The sequence below is a fragment of the Pezoporus flaviventris genome, unplaced genomic scaffold, assembly GCF_033815535.1.
Source record: "Pezoporus flaviventris isolate CSIRO_AGI_PZ_B2104156 unplaced genomic scaffold, CSIRO_AGI_Pfla_v1 ptg000029l, whole genome shotgun sequence".
Lineage (NCBI taxonomy): Eukaryota > Metazoa > Chordata > Aves > Psittaciformes > Psittacidae > Pezoporus > Pezoporus flaviventris.
This window is the reverse complement of record NW_026892577.1, coordinates 16110306-16124312: the sequence shown is the minus strand read 5'-3', so window position 1 is coordinate 16124312 and position 14007 is coordinate 16110306. Positions and strand designations below refer to the sequence as shown.

The 14007-nt window shown below is 39.9% G+C and overlaps 1 protein-coding gene across 5 annotated transcripts in view; it reads right to left on the bottom strand.

Moving 5' to 3' along the window:
• Positions 1–14007, bottom strand: part of ARHGAP22 (Rho GTPase activating protein 22) — a 159781-nt gene that overhangs the window by 87814 nt on the left and 57960 nt on the right. The window lies entirely within an intron of this gene.

The following is a 14007-nucleotide window of genomic DNA, read 5'->3' as shown; positions in this document are numbered from 1 at the left end:
TCCTCATTTCCTTGGAATCTCATTCTACTCCCTACAGCGGTGGTTGAACTATATTTTGCCTCCCAAGAGAAAGTCAGATGCCTGACACTTGAATTGCTTACAGCCAGCCTAGTCAAAGCATATGAGAATATGCCAGGGGGAACAATACTGCATATGGTTTCTCAGCATTCCTGAGAGCTGCAGACAGAAAGGGATTGATGGAGCCAAAGCCCTCCCTCCTACCGTCCTTCAGTCCGACTCTTCACTCCAGAGGGGTGTCTAACCCAGTAGGCTAATCAGCAAGGCACACACATTGGCACACACAGATTTTCCCACACAGAAAGCCAAAACACTGATTTTTTTCAAAGCATTACTTCAAGAGCTGGACACAAAAGGCCTATATGCTTTGGGCAATGGAAGCAAAGCCCCCGATTACACCTTTTTAGAGGTGCTTAAGTGGTTTAACTTCAGGAAGATGCTGCCTGCCACCTGAGAAGGAAAACGGTCCTCAAAAGCATGAGAAGATAGTGGTGAAATGAAAGTTTCATCCAAGAGTTTTTCTTAAGGTACCGAATACTCTCGCTCAGTCTAGCACTTCGCTTTGTACCTAGAGCAGCTCTAGGTGAAAGCATCTTTGGCAGCAGGCTGTGGGGGGAAGCAAACTGCACATACTCCACACCCCCTACTTAGTTCCTACTGGAGGAGCCCTGGAGCACCTTGCTGAGTGTCACTGGGGACAGCCTTGGCTATCATAGGACAAGGAAGGCTCTGTCCCAAAAGCAAGTACAGTTAGGGCTGAGAGTATAGAGAACAGGGATAAGGGTTTAAGGTTCTAGAAGAAGGCCACTGTCCTAAAGTCAGGGAACAAGCACTGGAGAGTCCAGTGGTTGAAATTCAACAACCCCACCTTAAAAAATAAATAAATACAGCTAGAAAGTGCAAAGACATAGCACCAAGCTAAACAGACAGACCCAAGTTTAGCAGTATGGCAATAAGGGGTTTTACCAATTACACAGGTAGGGTGCTGGATGTTGGCTGCAGGCTGCATACACTGGATGCAGGGAATCAGCAAAAATCTAAACAGGGACTACCAGTGTGAGCACAATGACAGTTTCTTGAGCATGTAATACCCCAGAGCATGAGATGTAGAACACTTCAGGGCAGAAGACAGCCCTGCTGTTGTCCATTTTCACTATATTTAAGGAAATTACTTCAGGATTATTGTTTTGTGCTGTTTTTTTTTTTTTGTGTGTGTGTGTGTGTTTTTTTTATGTAATATTGCAATTTTCATATAATGTTTGATTACGTTTTGGTTCAGGGTGGGTATTTTGCTGTTTTTTGCACACCCCCCCCCCATATTTTTTAATGATTTTTCTTTTTTTTTTTACAGCACACAAACAAGATTACTTAAACAACACAATTCACATAATCAAAACCACACTCTTACATCTTTGACTTTGGCAGATGATTCAAAAAACAGTGAGTAAACATATCCTTACATTATTTTCTTACATTTTACGTTGGTTTTCCATAACTTAGAAGTAGGGTTGTAGCTCCTTGTAATTTTTATTTTGATTCCAATTACCTACATTAAAACCATAATCTCAAACACATCTGAAGTATGCCCTAAGGATTTGGTGCAGACCCAGCTATAACCAGCTCATGATGCCGCCAGCAGTACTGTCAAATGCTTAACGTACCTGAGAATAAAATTCCAAGAAATTTTATATGGGCAGACCTCTGAACCTGACTTTTTTTACCTATGTTCTCAGTACTTGCAACATATAAGCATGCATAGATGGTGCTTTCCCAGAAATGAATAGACAGAATTATGTTGGCACTTGAGGGAGGAGGGGCAGGAGGCAGGGAAGGACTGACTTTATGAACCATTTCCACAAGTCGTAACTATCAAATCTTACCAATGCTTAATCATAGAAGTCAAGTAAGTTTTCCTAAAATAAGGGATAATGTCTTGACATCAGATAGTCAAGAAAGTTCACATGAATATTAGTAACAAGGAAAAGAAAGCATTTGTTTTTATTCTGTTCCCCACTGTTTAGTCTGTTTTTTTCAAAACTTTTTAATATTTAGTACAGATTTCCCTTCAATAAGGCATAAGCATAGAAAGCTTTCACCTGCACAGTGAATTTTACAAATTATAAATGGTTGAAAATGAGGAGCAAAATGGCATTTACAACCACAACGCTTTGCAGCAAATGCAGAGTAAAAAAAAAAAAAAATAATTATATATTGCTCACAATTGCTAAAATGAGCAGTTACTGGTATGCTATTATATTTCTTCATGTGTTATTTGACTGTCATGCCACAACACATTTACCCATACAATATAGAATTTTACATTCTAGTCTTTATCCGCAGCACCTCAATGGCAAGAACATAGATGAAAACACCATGGTGATACATGGTCTTTTTCATTTCTCATTTTGACAGCAGCAGTTCACTAAGGAGTCATTGCATACCCCAGCAACCTCGTAAAAAAAGGACACGTGGTAGAAAAGACCTTACAGTCTATAGAGATAACTTAATGACTTCCCCTACCAACTCACTTATGATTTATGTTGTGGTAAAAAGAAAAGGTGCTGGGAGACAAAGCAGTTTATCACATGTACTTCTAGGATGCTGCCATAGCCACTCAAACGGGAGATTCAAAGGGGGGAAAAGTGGGAGAGGGAGTGGAATCTTTCATATAGGCATTTTTTCTCTCATCCTCATGATACCAGTAGCACAGACCAATCCATTTGGTTGGTAATGGCCAACACACAGTCAATGACCTGCTCACAGCAGCTGTCCCTGCTACAGGGACACACGGCCAATAGAAGACATATCCAAAATGGCTAGGAAGCAATGGTTGTACCTCGTACTCCCAGGTACAGTGGGTGTCACAGGTTATTAATGAATTGGCACTTTCATTACACTTCTCAGCTGACATGCCTTTTTATAGACTTGTTAGAACTGAGTTAATTTAAAAGGAGATTGTCAAATAGCTAATCTCATTCATTTCTCAACTCCCCACTAAATTAATTTGCTCAGTTCATTAAACCTGCCAACATAGCATGACTGAATAACCATCTCTACTCAGAGATGTTGCTGCATTTGAAAGTTTAGAGAGAACATTTTTGCTACAAAGGCTGTGGGAGGGCAGAGAGCCTCTCCTGCAACCCCAGCTGCCCCCAGAGCAGTACTGATACTCTTCAGCTTTGCTCTTTGAGGACCCAATCCTCCTAAAAGCTTAAGCAAATCACAGTTGTTGTCAAAGCCTCCACAAGAGAAAGCACAATGAACTCTCCCTCCTTACTAGCAACTTTTTCAGACAAGAAATTCCTATAAGAGCAAGAGGTCAGTCCTGTCTATGGGGTCAAGCTGCAGCAAACTCTAGTCCATCTTCCCATGTGGCATCTGCCAACTGTAGACTAGAAAATACAGCCATGGGGTCACCCACACAGTATACACTTGCTGTAATGTTTTATATGATATGCCTTTTTCTTGGTTAAAACCAAATTTAGTGACTCACTCCTTTCCTTTCAGAAGCACACTGATGACATCTGAATTCAAAACTTACCCTTCAGACTGCTGTTTCACTGCCTAGGACACAGGCAACTGCTGAAATTAAAGTCACTAGTAAAACAGGTAACTGTTAGAGTAATAAAACAAAGAATCTATCTGCTACTACCAACTATTCCAAACAACAATCAGAACAGTTCCTGAACTTTTTTCCATGCTACTTGAAAAAAGGTAAAATAATTATTAGACCTATCATACTATAACACCACCCATTGTTCTCCCATTCTTCCCTTGTGCTCCCTTTAATAGCTAATGCGCTTTATGTTTTAAAACATAGATTTGATGGAACAAGGACTACCATCTTGCTTCAAAGAGCTGATTCCTGTTACACGAGTGTGCTGCTGGGCAAGCATACTTAGTTACTTGCTGGGGTTAAACCATGCCAGTATCACAGGCCCAAAAAGCCATTGAATCACAAAGGATTTGTGCATTTGTATTTGCATTTGATCCAAAATTCTTTGATAACCCAAATATTAATGATTGGAAAAAAAACCTGACTTAAGTCCTATTCTATTCAGATGTTGGAAAACCCTACCTTATGGAAATTATTTTGGGAGGTGGGAGGCTGTTCCCATTTTAAAGCAATGTTCTTTCTGATACGTAATGAATTGTCATATAACCACCTAGATTACATCATGAGACAACTTTCTGAAAAACAAAACAAGGTGCTTAAAGCCTTAAATATGATCATTCCTTAAAAATGTCATTACATGCTTTGTTGCTAATAATGCTAACATACATCCAGAGAATAAAAATCAGCAAAATAGCATTGTTTATTATTCCAATAAACAGCCAACCGAGAGTGTTGGTTTTGTTTCTTTAAATTAGTCACACCCCTAAACACTGTCAGCAACTGATCTGAAAGACCCCATTGCTTATAGCAGCTGCTCACAGCACTGTGATCACCTACAACAGATGCAAAAATACTAATTGCAATAAAACCAGTTGATACCAACATGTACAGCTGTTTTCAACATATGAAACAGACACATTAACTCTTTCAAGTCAGCAAGCATGTCCAAGAAGTTTCAACAAGACTGTCATTCACAGGCTGCAATACAAACAAGTCTGTTCTGTACAATCCCCTCTGCTGACTGATACCTGGGGCAGGAGCCAGCAGACTACAGCAAGCCTGGAGGCCAAATCCCAAGCTGTCTTGAGAGAAGCAAAAGGCGAGACACCACCAACGCACACACAAACACTTTGACTCGCATAGGTAAGATCGCCCCTGCTTCAAGAATCAGTCTTGGTTTGCTTGTTTAGGGAAGAAAGACAAGGTTTTTCATCCTCCCACAGAAGGCAACAGGGGATCCCAGTGGAGCTGAACCTTGCTCAGCGCAGCTTGCAACTACTCCACAGGCAGGTCTCGGTACCCAAACATGGATTCTACTATTGTCACTTCAGTCTGAGAACTGTGCCTGACATACAGATTATGGCTTGTGGTTTTGTTATTCATAGACTCACAGAATAATAGAATAGTTAGGGTTGGAAAGGACCTTAAAATCATCAAGTTCCAATCCCCCTGCCATGGGCAGGGACACCTCACACTAAACCGTATCACCCAAGGCTCTGTCCAACCTGGCCTTGAACACCCTCAGGGGTGGAGCATTCAAAACTTCCTTGGGTAACCCATTCCAGGGCCTCACCACCCTCACAGTAAAGAGCTTCTTCCTTATATCCAATCTAAACTTCCCTGTTTAAGTTTTAACCCATTACCCCTTGTCCTATCACTACAGTCCCTAATGAAGAGTCCATCCCCAGCATCCTCATAGGCCCTTTCAGATACTGGAAGGCTGCTATGAGGTCTCCACACAGCCTTTTCCTCTACAGGCTGAACAGCCCCAACTTTCTCAGCCTATCTTCATATGGGAGGTGCTCCAGTCCCTTGATCATCCTCATGGCCCTCCTCTGGACTTGTTCCAACAGTTCCATGTCCTTTTTATGTTGAGGACACCAGAACTGCACACAATCTCACAAGAGCAGAATAGCGATCACCTCCTTCCACCTGCTGGTCGTGCTCCTTTTGATGCAGCCCAGGATAAGGTTGGCTTTCTGGGCTGCAAGCACACACTGAAGCCAGCTCATGTTCAATTTCTCATCGACCAACACCCCCAAGTCCTTCTCTGCAGGGCTGCTCTGAATCTCTTCTCTGCCCAACCTGTAGCTGTGTCTTGGATTGCTCCGACCCAGGTGTAGGACCTTGCACTTGTCATGGTTAAACTTCATGAGGTTGGCATCAGCCCACCTCACAAGCGTGTCCAGGTCCCTCTGGATGGCATTCCTTCCCTCCAGTGTATCAACCGAACCACACAGCTTGGTGTCATCAGCAAACTTGCTGAGGGCACACTCAATCCCACTGTCCATGTCAGTGACAAAGATGTTAAACAAGACCAGTCCCAACACTGATCCCTGAGGGACACCACTCATTACTGGTCTCCAACTGGACATTGAGCCATTGACCACAACTCTTTGTGTGTGGCAATCCAGCCAGTCCTTTATCCACCGAGTGGTCCATCCATCAATTTGATGTCTCTCCAATTTAGATACAAAGATGTCTTGTGGGACAGTGTCAAACGCTTTACACAAGTCCAGGTAGGTGACATCAACTGCTCTACCCCTGGCCATCAGTTCTGTAGCCCTGTCATAGAAGACCACCAAATTGGTCAGGCAGGATTTCCCCTTAGTGAAGCCATGCTGGCTGTCACCAAGCACCTTGTTGAATTTTATGTGCCTTAGCATGCCATCCAAGAGAATCTGCTCCAAGATTTTGCCAGGCACAGAGGTGAGACTGACTGGTCTGTAATTCCCTGGGTCATCCATTTTCCCCTTCTTGAAAATGGGGGTTATATTTCCCTTTTTCCAGTAATCGGGAACTTCACCTGACTGCCACGATTTCTCAAATATGATGGCCAGTGGCTTAGCAACTTCATTTGCCAGCTCCTTCATTCTTGCAGCTCCATTCAATTATTTATTTGGACAAGAAAAAAAGAAAAAGGAAAGCCTGCTATGCCAGCTTCTAACTGCTGCATTTCTCCAACACCACTTCTTCGCTCAGTTCTCAACTACTACTCTAGAGGGCTCTTCACATCATACAGTGCTTGCTTAAAAAAAAAAAACAAAAAACCAGACAGCTCATTTGTTTCATTTCTATGAATTGAACAAGTCCTGCATCATCCCAATCAGCAGTAGCTGATTATTTACCTGTGTTTGCTTTCAAGAATACTATTATTATCAATATAGCAACTTAGGTGCTCTGGACCAAATGGAATGTGTGGGTTAGAGAAGTGAATAGGCATATCTAACCTGCTCTGATCTCCAATTGCTTAGTTATTTATAAGAGAGTATGAAGTCCCAAGCATTTTGGAAGCAGGAAAGACAGTGGAATTGCTGTGTTCACCATACAACACAAGCTGCTGTCCTTTGCTGAAAATGACACTGTAGGCCTCAAAAGTACTACTGTCTGGTGGATTTTTCTTCAATGAAGAAAAAAAAAAAACAAACCCAAAAACCAAAACCTAGACACTTCATGGTTGCCATTTCCTCAGCTTTTTCAGATCCAGGCTGAAATTATAAGTGACAGAACATTAAATTCCAGCATTTTTTTAATTAAATGCTTTGTCTTAAGGGACATTAGGACAGGATGCTTCAACACTGTTTTATCAAATCCAAATTAAATAAATGAGGTTATTAAAAATGTTTACACTGGTTAATGCATTTGAATTTTTCTTAAATAAGGTAACTGTCTCTAATCTGAAGTGTTTCTACAGAGATTAAATAAATGATTCCATATTTCTAATGAAAATGTGTGGTTTTGAGTCGCTGAAGTTTTACCACACTGTCATCTCAGGTTGAGTCAAAACAGCTTTTAAAAGAATACAGGAATGCAACAGTGTAAACAACAAATTATCTCAACACTTTCATCAAGAAACAAGAATCCATTTTCTCATTCTCCTGAGCATTTGCCGGGTAGCATTTGCCAAGTCACTTTATTTCCCTGTACCATATAAAGAAGATAATGGTGAAAAAAATAAGACTTGCCTTGGTTTGCTTTTCAATAGTGAGAAGCACAAAAAACCAAACCAAAAACAACACAAACAAACAAACAAAAAAAAACCAACAAAAAAAAAACAGTTACAGAAAGTCAACTCATTCTGAAAGTTATTAGCAGAAACAGCTGATTTACTGTTGCCTTCTCTGTGTTGGTGAAGTTTCACCTAGCATGGCAAATTAATAGTGCATAAAGTTGCGTCAGCCAGAGAACGCCTAAACTCAGAACACTAATGGGCATTAAATACTGAACAATATCTAAAAAGCATTTGGACAGTTGATATTTCAACAGTAACTATTAGCAGTATGACCCATAGGAAATGAGAATTTTCTGACAGTCTGAAACCTGAATGTACCAAGTCTTCAGCTGGCTTCTTGAACAAGCCACCTGATTTCTCTGTACCTCAGTTTGCCTACTGTAATGTACTTTTTTTTTTATTTTTAATATCTATGAATTCCACCCTTGTAAATCCACTCATGGGGTCCTCTGTATAAAATATTCTAGATATAAGCTAGATGAGGCTAGAAAGGCTCATAAATCCTTGGATCGTATTCTATCCAAGGATAGAATACCTAAGTATTCTCTAGGTACAGACCTTTATAATGTCTTTTTATTAAGTTAGCATTTTCATAAAATTAACCCCTTGGAACAGACTTAGCAATATCAGATTCCATAAGCCTTTCCCACAGCACATTTAATTAAACAATACTTAATTATATGGCAGGTGGTTTGAACACTTCGTTGGGTCCCAAGAACAATGAATGCAAGGTTCTACCTGTGGTAGGGCAACAGGCTGGAAGCCTTCATGTATTGAGGGACACTGTATTTAAGCAAAAAGAAAAGAGAAGATATAAAACAAGTCAGAGGAGAGAGTGAACACATCCCATTTCATGCAATCTAGGAAGCTTTCCTGTTACGAGTGAGTGATGAGGTAACAGAGAGCAAAAGCAATGTCACTGCAGGGGTCCGTGCTGCCTTTATGAGCCTTCTCACTATGAGAGCCTGAAATTACATCAACAAGTAACAAGACTCTGTTGACAGTAAATACAAGACAGAGGTTGTGTATACAGAGCAGATGTTATCAGCTCCTCAGGTGTTAGCTTCAGTTGTGTACAGATTAAACACAGCAGGCAGTTTAACCTATAAAAGGCAGTTCATTGAAGGGGCACCCACGCTCTTTGCTAAGAAAAGAACTGCTTAAGCTTCTCAGTTGATGGAGTTGTTATACATTAAAAGCCTCTGTGAGGCCACCCTTAACACACTCATATTCCTTAGATCCCTGGTTTTATATGCAGGCAGTGATCTGCTGCTTTGCTGAATCTCAGCAGTTCCATTTGGTTTTGGCCCCACATTGCCTGTCCTGCAAGGTTGTATTCCACTTCACTCAGTGTGCCATGTGCTCATTTTTGGAGGACAGAGTCCAATATCACACACAGTAATGCTTACTTTCTTGGGTAAAAAAGATAACCAGAATTATACAGCACTTTTAGGCGCAAATTATTAATTTTATAGGAAAAAATACACTTTCCTTTTGTTGAAAATTATGTTTCCAAGTCACAACAACCAGAAGCTGTGGAAATACAACCTTTGGTTAAAAAGACTTTTTAGTGAAGCATTTCAAGATAAAAATTTCAACTAGTTCTGCTTAGAAACCAGCCAATATCTTCCATTATCAGTCCAAGAAAAAAAGACAGTGAATCAGACAAGAGACAAAACACATGATCAAGCCTTTGAAATGCTATCAGCTTATTTTTTTCTCTTTGGAGCATAAGAGGTATAGACCATAAAGGTTAACAGGACTTTACTATCAGCTAACACAGCAACAGCTCTGCTGTGCTAGGTCAAAGGTTAGTGTTTACTTTCACTGACAGAACCAGTCACTAAAAAATTTTCTGCATGAGTAATAATCGATCAGATAACTCCAGGATAATATTTCTTCTTATAACAAATCTCATTTTCCCAAATTTCTAATTAATTTTTTAATTTTAGCAGAATAACCAAATAAGTCTCCCACATGCCTCAAGACATGCCCTCCAAATGTCACCCTTATTCGATTTTAAGGTACATGGGTGCAAACCAGGGAACACTAGCTGGAGACACATGAAGGTGACATTCTTCAGGGTCCTCACTAACAGAATCCTGTTCACTTTTTCCTATATTTTGGAAAAGACTTTGAATCCCTCCTTTATAACCTTCCCTACATCTTGGGTTTTCATAATGGATGTAGAATTCTCAGAAGACACACAAGTCCTTTTTTCTACTACAGTTATCAAGTAAACTGATCAACTTATTGAAATGAGAAATGAGTTCACACATTAATTTTATACACATTCCTACCCAACACAGGCTGTTCTCACAGTGCTCAAGTCCTACCACACAAAGAACTGTTTCTCCTAGAAAGGAAAGTGGGCAAAATAACAAACATGCAAGTTTATTCGTACACATACTTTCTCATCTCAGGGACTGCATAACTCTAAAATGCTGCAGCTGTGATACTGTGCACTTCACATGGCTGCACAGACTAACAAACTGTCTACAGGAGCCAAGCATATAACATAGTCAAAACCTACTCAACAGTCTAAGTGAGACTTACGTCTCGTAACAGCATGAGTGAGAACTTGTGCTGGCCTTCTGTCAGAAGGTATCATTATAGTTACTAGGAAGGCTGAAAAAAATCCAGAAAAATAAGTAGATAGATGTATCAATTTAATGTTTGCTTGTTTGATTTGTTGTTTTTTCTTTTTCCTTTACTTTTTTTTTAAACAGAAAAATTAGAAAGTTTTCAAAATTTTTAAAAAAGAGAGATTTAGGTTAGATATAAAGAAGTTCTTTACTGTGAGAGAATGGTGAGGCACTGGAACAGGTTGCCTAAAGAAACTGTGAGCACCCCATCCCTGGAAGTACTCAAGGCTAGGCTGGACAGAGCCTTCTAGTGAAAGGTGTCCCTGCACATTGCAGGAACGGGGGGCTGGAACTTGATCTTAAGGTTCCTTCCAACTCTAACCATTCTATGATTCTATGATTAGTTCCTTAACTGATGCAGTATCATGAACCCTATCATGACCACATTTCTAAAGTGTTCCAATACCACAGACTGGAAGACACTGAATACATTTTGCATGCATTACAAATGATAGACTTCCAAAGTACCGTTTTCTCTTAAAGCCATACCCTTTTTGTTCCTGCAGGGGAAGATACCAGCCTTATCTAACAGACACAAATTACTTTCTCAATACTTCCCTTTCTATTCCTTTTACATAAAGCACAACTATCAAAAAAATTCTAGCCATCTTTCATATCAGGTAAGTCCCTTTTTCTCAGTTCCCTGTTTTACAAGCCTTACACACCTTGAACTTTCTTAAGCGAAAATCATAACAAAACACGCCTTGGCAGCTGACATCAAAAAAGATTCATACAGCAAATACTGTTTGGCTGAAAACTGAGTTATCCTTGATGCTTGCCCCAAAGTAATTTAGAATCCACTTGTGTACAAGTCACTTTTTACCATAGTGAACACAATGTGGGCCTCCTTATGAGAGCTAAATTGAGAAGACCAAGTTGATGACCAGGTTAAAGAAAGTAAAAGTAGTATTTGCTTACAATCTTAATTACATTACTGGAAAGTCACCAGAAATCTATGCAACATTACAGTAAGAATGTTTTTTGGATCATCTGATTGGGAACAACTGCCAGTATAAAAAATGCCAAGGAAAGAAATACAATCACATGAAACAGGCAAGCTCAGGAAATAGGAAAGTGTGGATAATCAAGCATAGCACATGGAAAACACACTTCCACCAGCTTCAGATTCCAGTCTGGTTCAGGCTAGTAGGAGCTGACAGTCATACCCAAATGGGGTGGATGGAAGACTATTTTTAGTTTCATTCCAATCCCTACCAACAATCATATCCTTCTCCCACCTTCTGATTTCAGCACATAACAAATCATTGAATCTAAAGAAGGTAAAGGGACAATTCTAATATTCCTACACAGGTACTTTCTAGCCAGCATGATAATTATACTACAGGGACAAAAGTAGGTGGGTGGATAGGGACAACAAAACTTCAATTCCATTCTGGCCTTAAACAAAAGCAAATATCCCTTAAGTCCTACTCCCTTATTAAGCTTGTTCCTGCTAGCTGCAGATAACCAGCTGTGTTCAGGACAACTAACACTTTAGTCTGCCAGTTGTTCTAAGTAAACAGAATCTACTCATCAGTTAGCCCTATCTGTGCATGATGTGCTAAAAGCCTATCAAGGCAAAAGCTGCCAGGGCAAATGCAAAAACCCACAACACTGTTATCAGCACCTTGATTCCCCAGCCACACCTCTCCTCCCACATCTGCTGAAGGTAGTCTCACAACAGAGTAGGAGTAGTTGAACCTCATGGTCAGACAGCCAGTGCAATGGTAGCCTAAACCAGTCTCTGAAGCCAAATACAAAGACTTTTGTGAAATTCTGCCATAGGAGCAAACAAGTGCAAAAACTTCCACTGAGGCCATAGAAAAGTGTGAAAGCAGCATAGGCAATCCCAGTCAATGGCTTCTCTACATAATTTATAAATCTAGAGGTGTCTGAAAAGCACTGGAAAACAAACTTACTGTTTTAAAAGGGCCTACACCAAGGACCAAGAAACAAATTAGCTTCAGCAACATCATACAAAGCTGAATTTGGTCCCAATAAAGAATACAAATCACAGCTTGGTGCTTCAGGACTTCCCCCAGAGTAACAGACCAGCAAGACAGGCCACTGACTTTTAACCTCCCTGATCATATTAGTAACAACAGAAAAGTTATATTAAACTTGAGACTTAAGTTTCATCTGGATGGATGCACATGACCTTTGTGAAGTACTTTTCAACCTTCTACGTGGGTTAAGAGTTGGTCAGAAGATTTATAACATTAAAAAGGAATGACTTAAAACTAGATTTTCAAAATAAGACGGAGATCATGACAGGGCCTTTAATGGACTACCCTTGAAAGTAGTCCTCAAAAAAGTCTTCCTTTCTCTACAGGTTAAAACCAGAAGCAAATGTAAAACCCAGTAGTATTTCCTATCCAAAATTCAGGGGTATTTTGCTCAAAGATTTTTACCTGAGCCTGTCTCTATAAGGAAGAGCAAGATACTTTCATCAGGTACCACTCAAAGAATCTGGGCATTGACAACTCAATAATAGACTGAAATACCAGACCCACCTTTACCTGATCTTTTGTACTCCTGACATGTCTCCTGAAAGGGAAAACTAATTTCAGTGTGTATCCTTCTTTCTAACATAATCGATATTGATATTACCTCAGATCAGTGTGCTTTTCATTTAGCTTTATTTTTACACTGCATTCTTCAAACTTCACAAAGCTTACATATATTGAAAAACTTTATCCCGATACAACTGTGATACAGACTGCAGTCTTTTATTCACCAAATTTCACCCAGTGTTTATTTTGCCTTCGTCTCAAACAAAAAAGTGTGCTAAATTGCTACAATTTTTTTTGAAGCAAGCTTTCAGTCTAGTGATTTTAAGAGTACACTTTGCTTTTTCCAAAGTTTTACACAAAAAATAACTCCCCCCCCATTTCTCCATAATTCAACTTCAAAGAACTTTTGATTACTGCAAAATAATTGTTTTCAGCTGTCAGAAAGTTAAAAGCTTTAAAGAGCTCATTTTTCAAACTCCAAGCACATTAATGTTTTTCAGTACCATGATCTTTTTTTTTTTATAAAACATTTTTATAATGGTTTTAAGTACTTAAAAAGAGATTGTTTTCTACCAAGAAAAGTTACACTTCTCTTTGGGTTCATATATAACCTGTTCTTAACGCTCCTGGATCCAAACTACGAACTTGCACCAAAGCAAACAGGATGTCGAGGGCTGGTCCTAACAGGCAACCTCCTTCAGAAGCCACCTTGGGAGTAACTGATAATCCATATGGAGACAGGGGAATTACAGTATCTTCACGCTGGTCAGAGACACCACCTCTCTGCCTCTTATATCAACCCCTTCTAGACACCTGGGAGCTCAGCACTTCAGAAAGTATTCAAAAGTCCATCAGGACATAGAACAGATGAGGAAAGACTGTCAGCTAATCCTGTAGTCACTTTAACAGCCTTCCTGAAAAAGAAAAGAAACAACTACTCCCCCTTATGCTTAATACACAATCCATTGTTTCTTCTTTTTCTCCACTAACAAGTTAAGTTTGTGGAAGTTTATGTCTTAAGCACAAGATCACGCGCAGAGATAGTTTTTAGGATTCTTTTTTCTTCAAAAATGAAAAAATGAACCACAAAAGAAACGACGGCTCCTTCCGAAGGACTAGACACTGAACACTAGGGGAAAACAGCCCCGTTTCCCGTTCCACTGTGTCCTGTTCAAGCAGAAGGCAGTTCAGACCGCCGCCGCC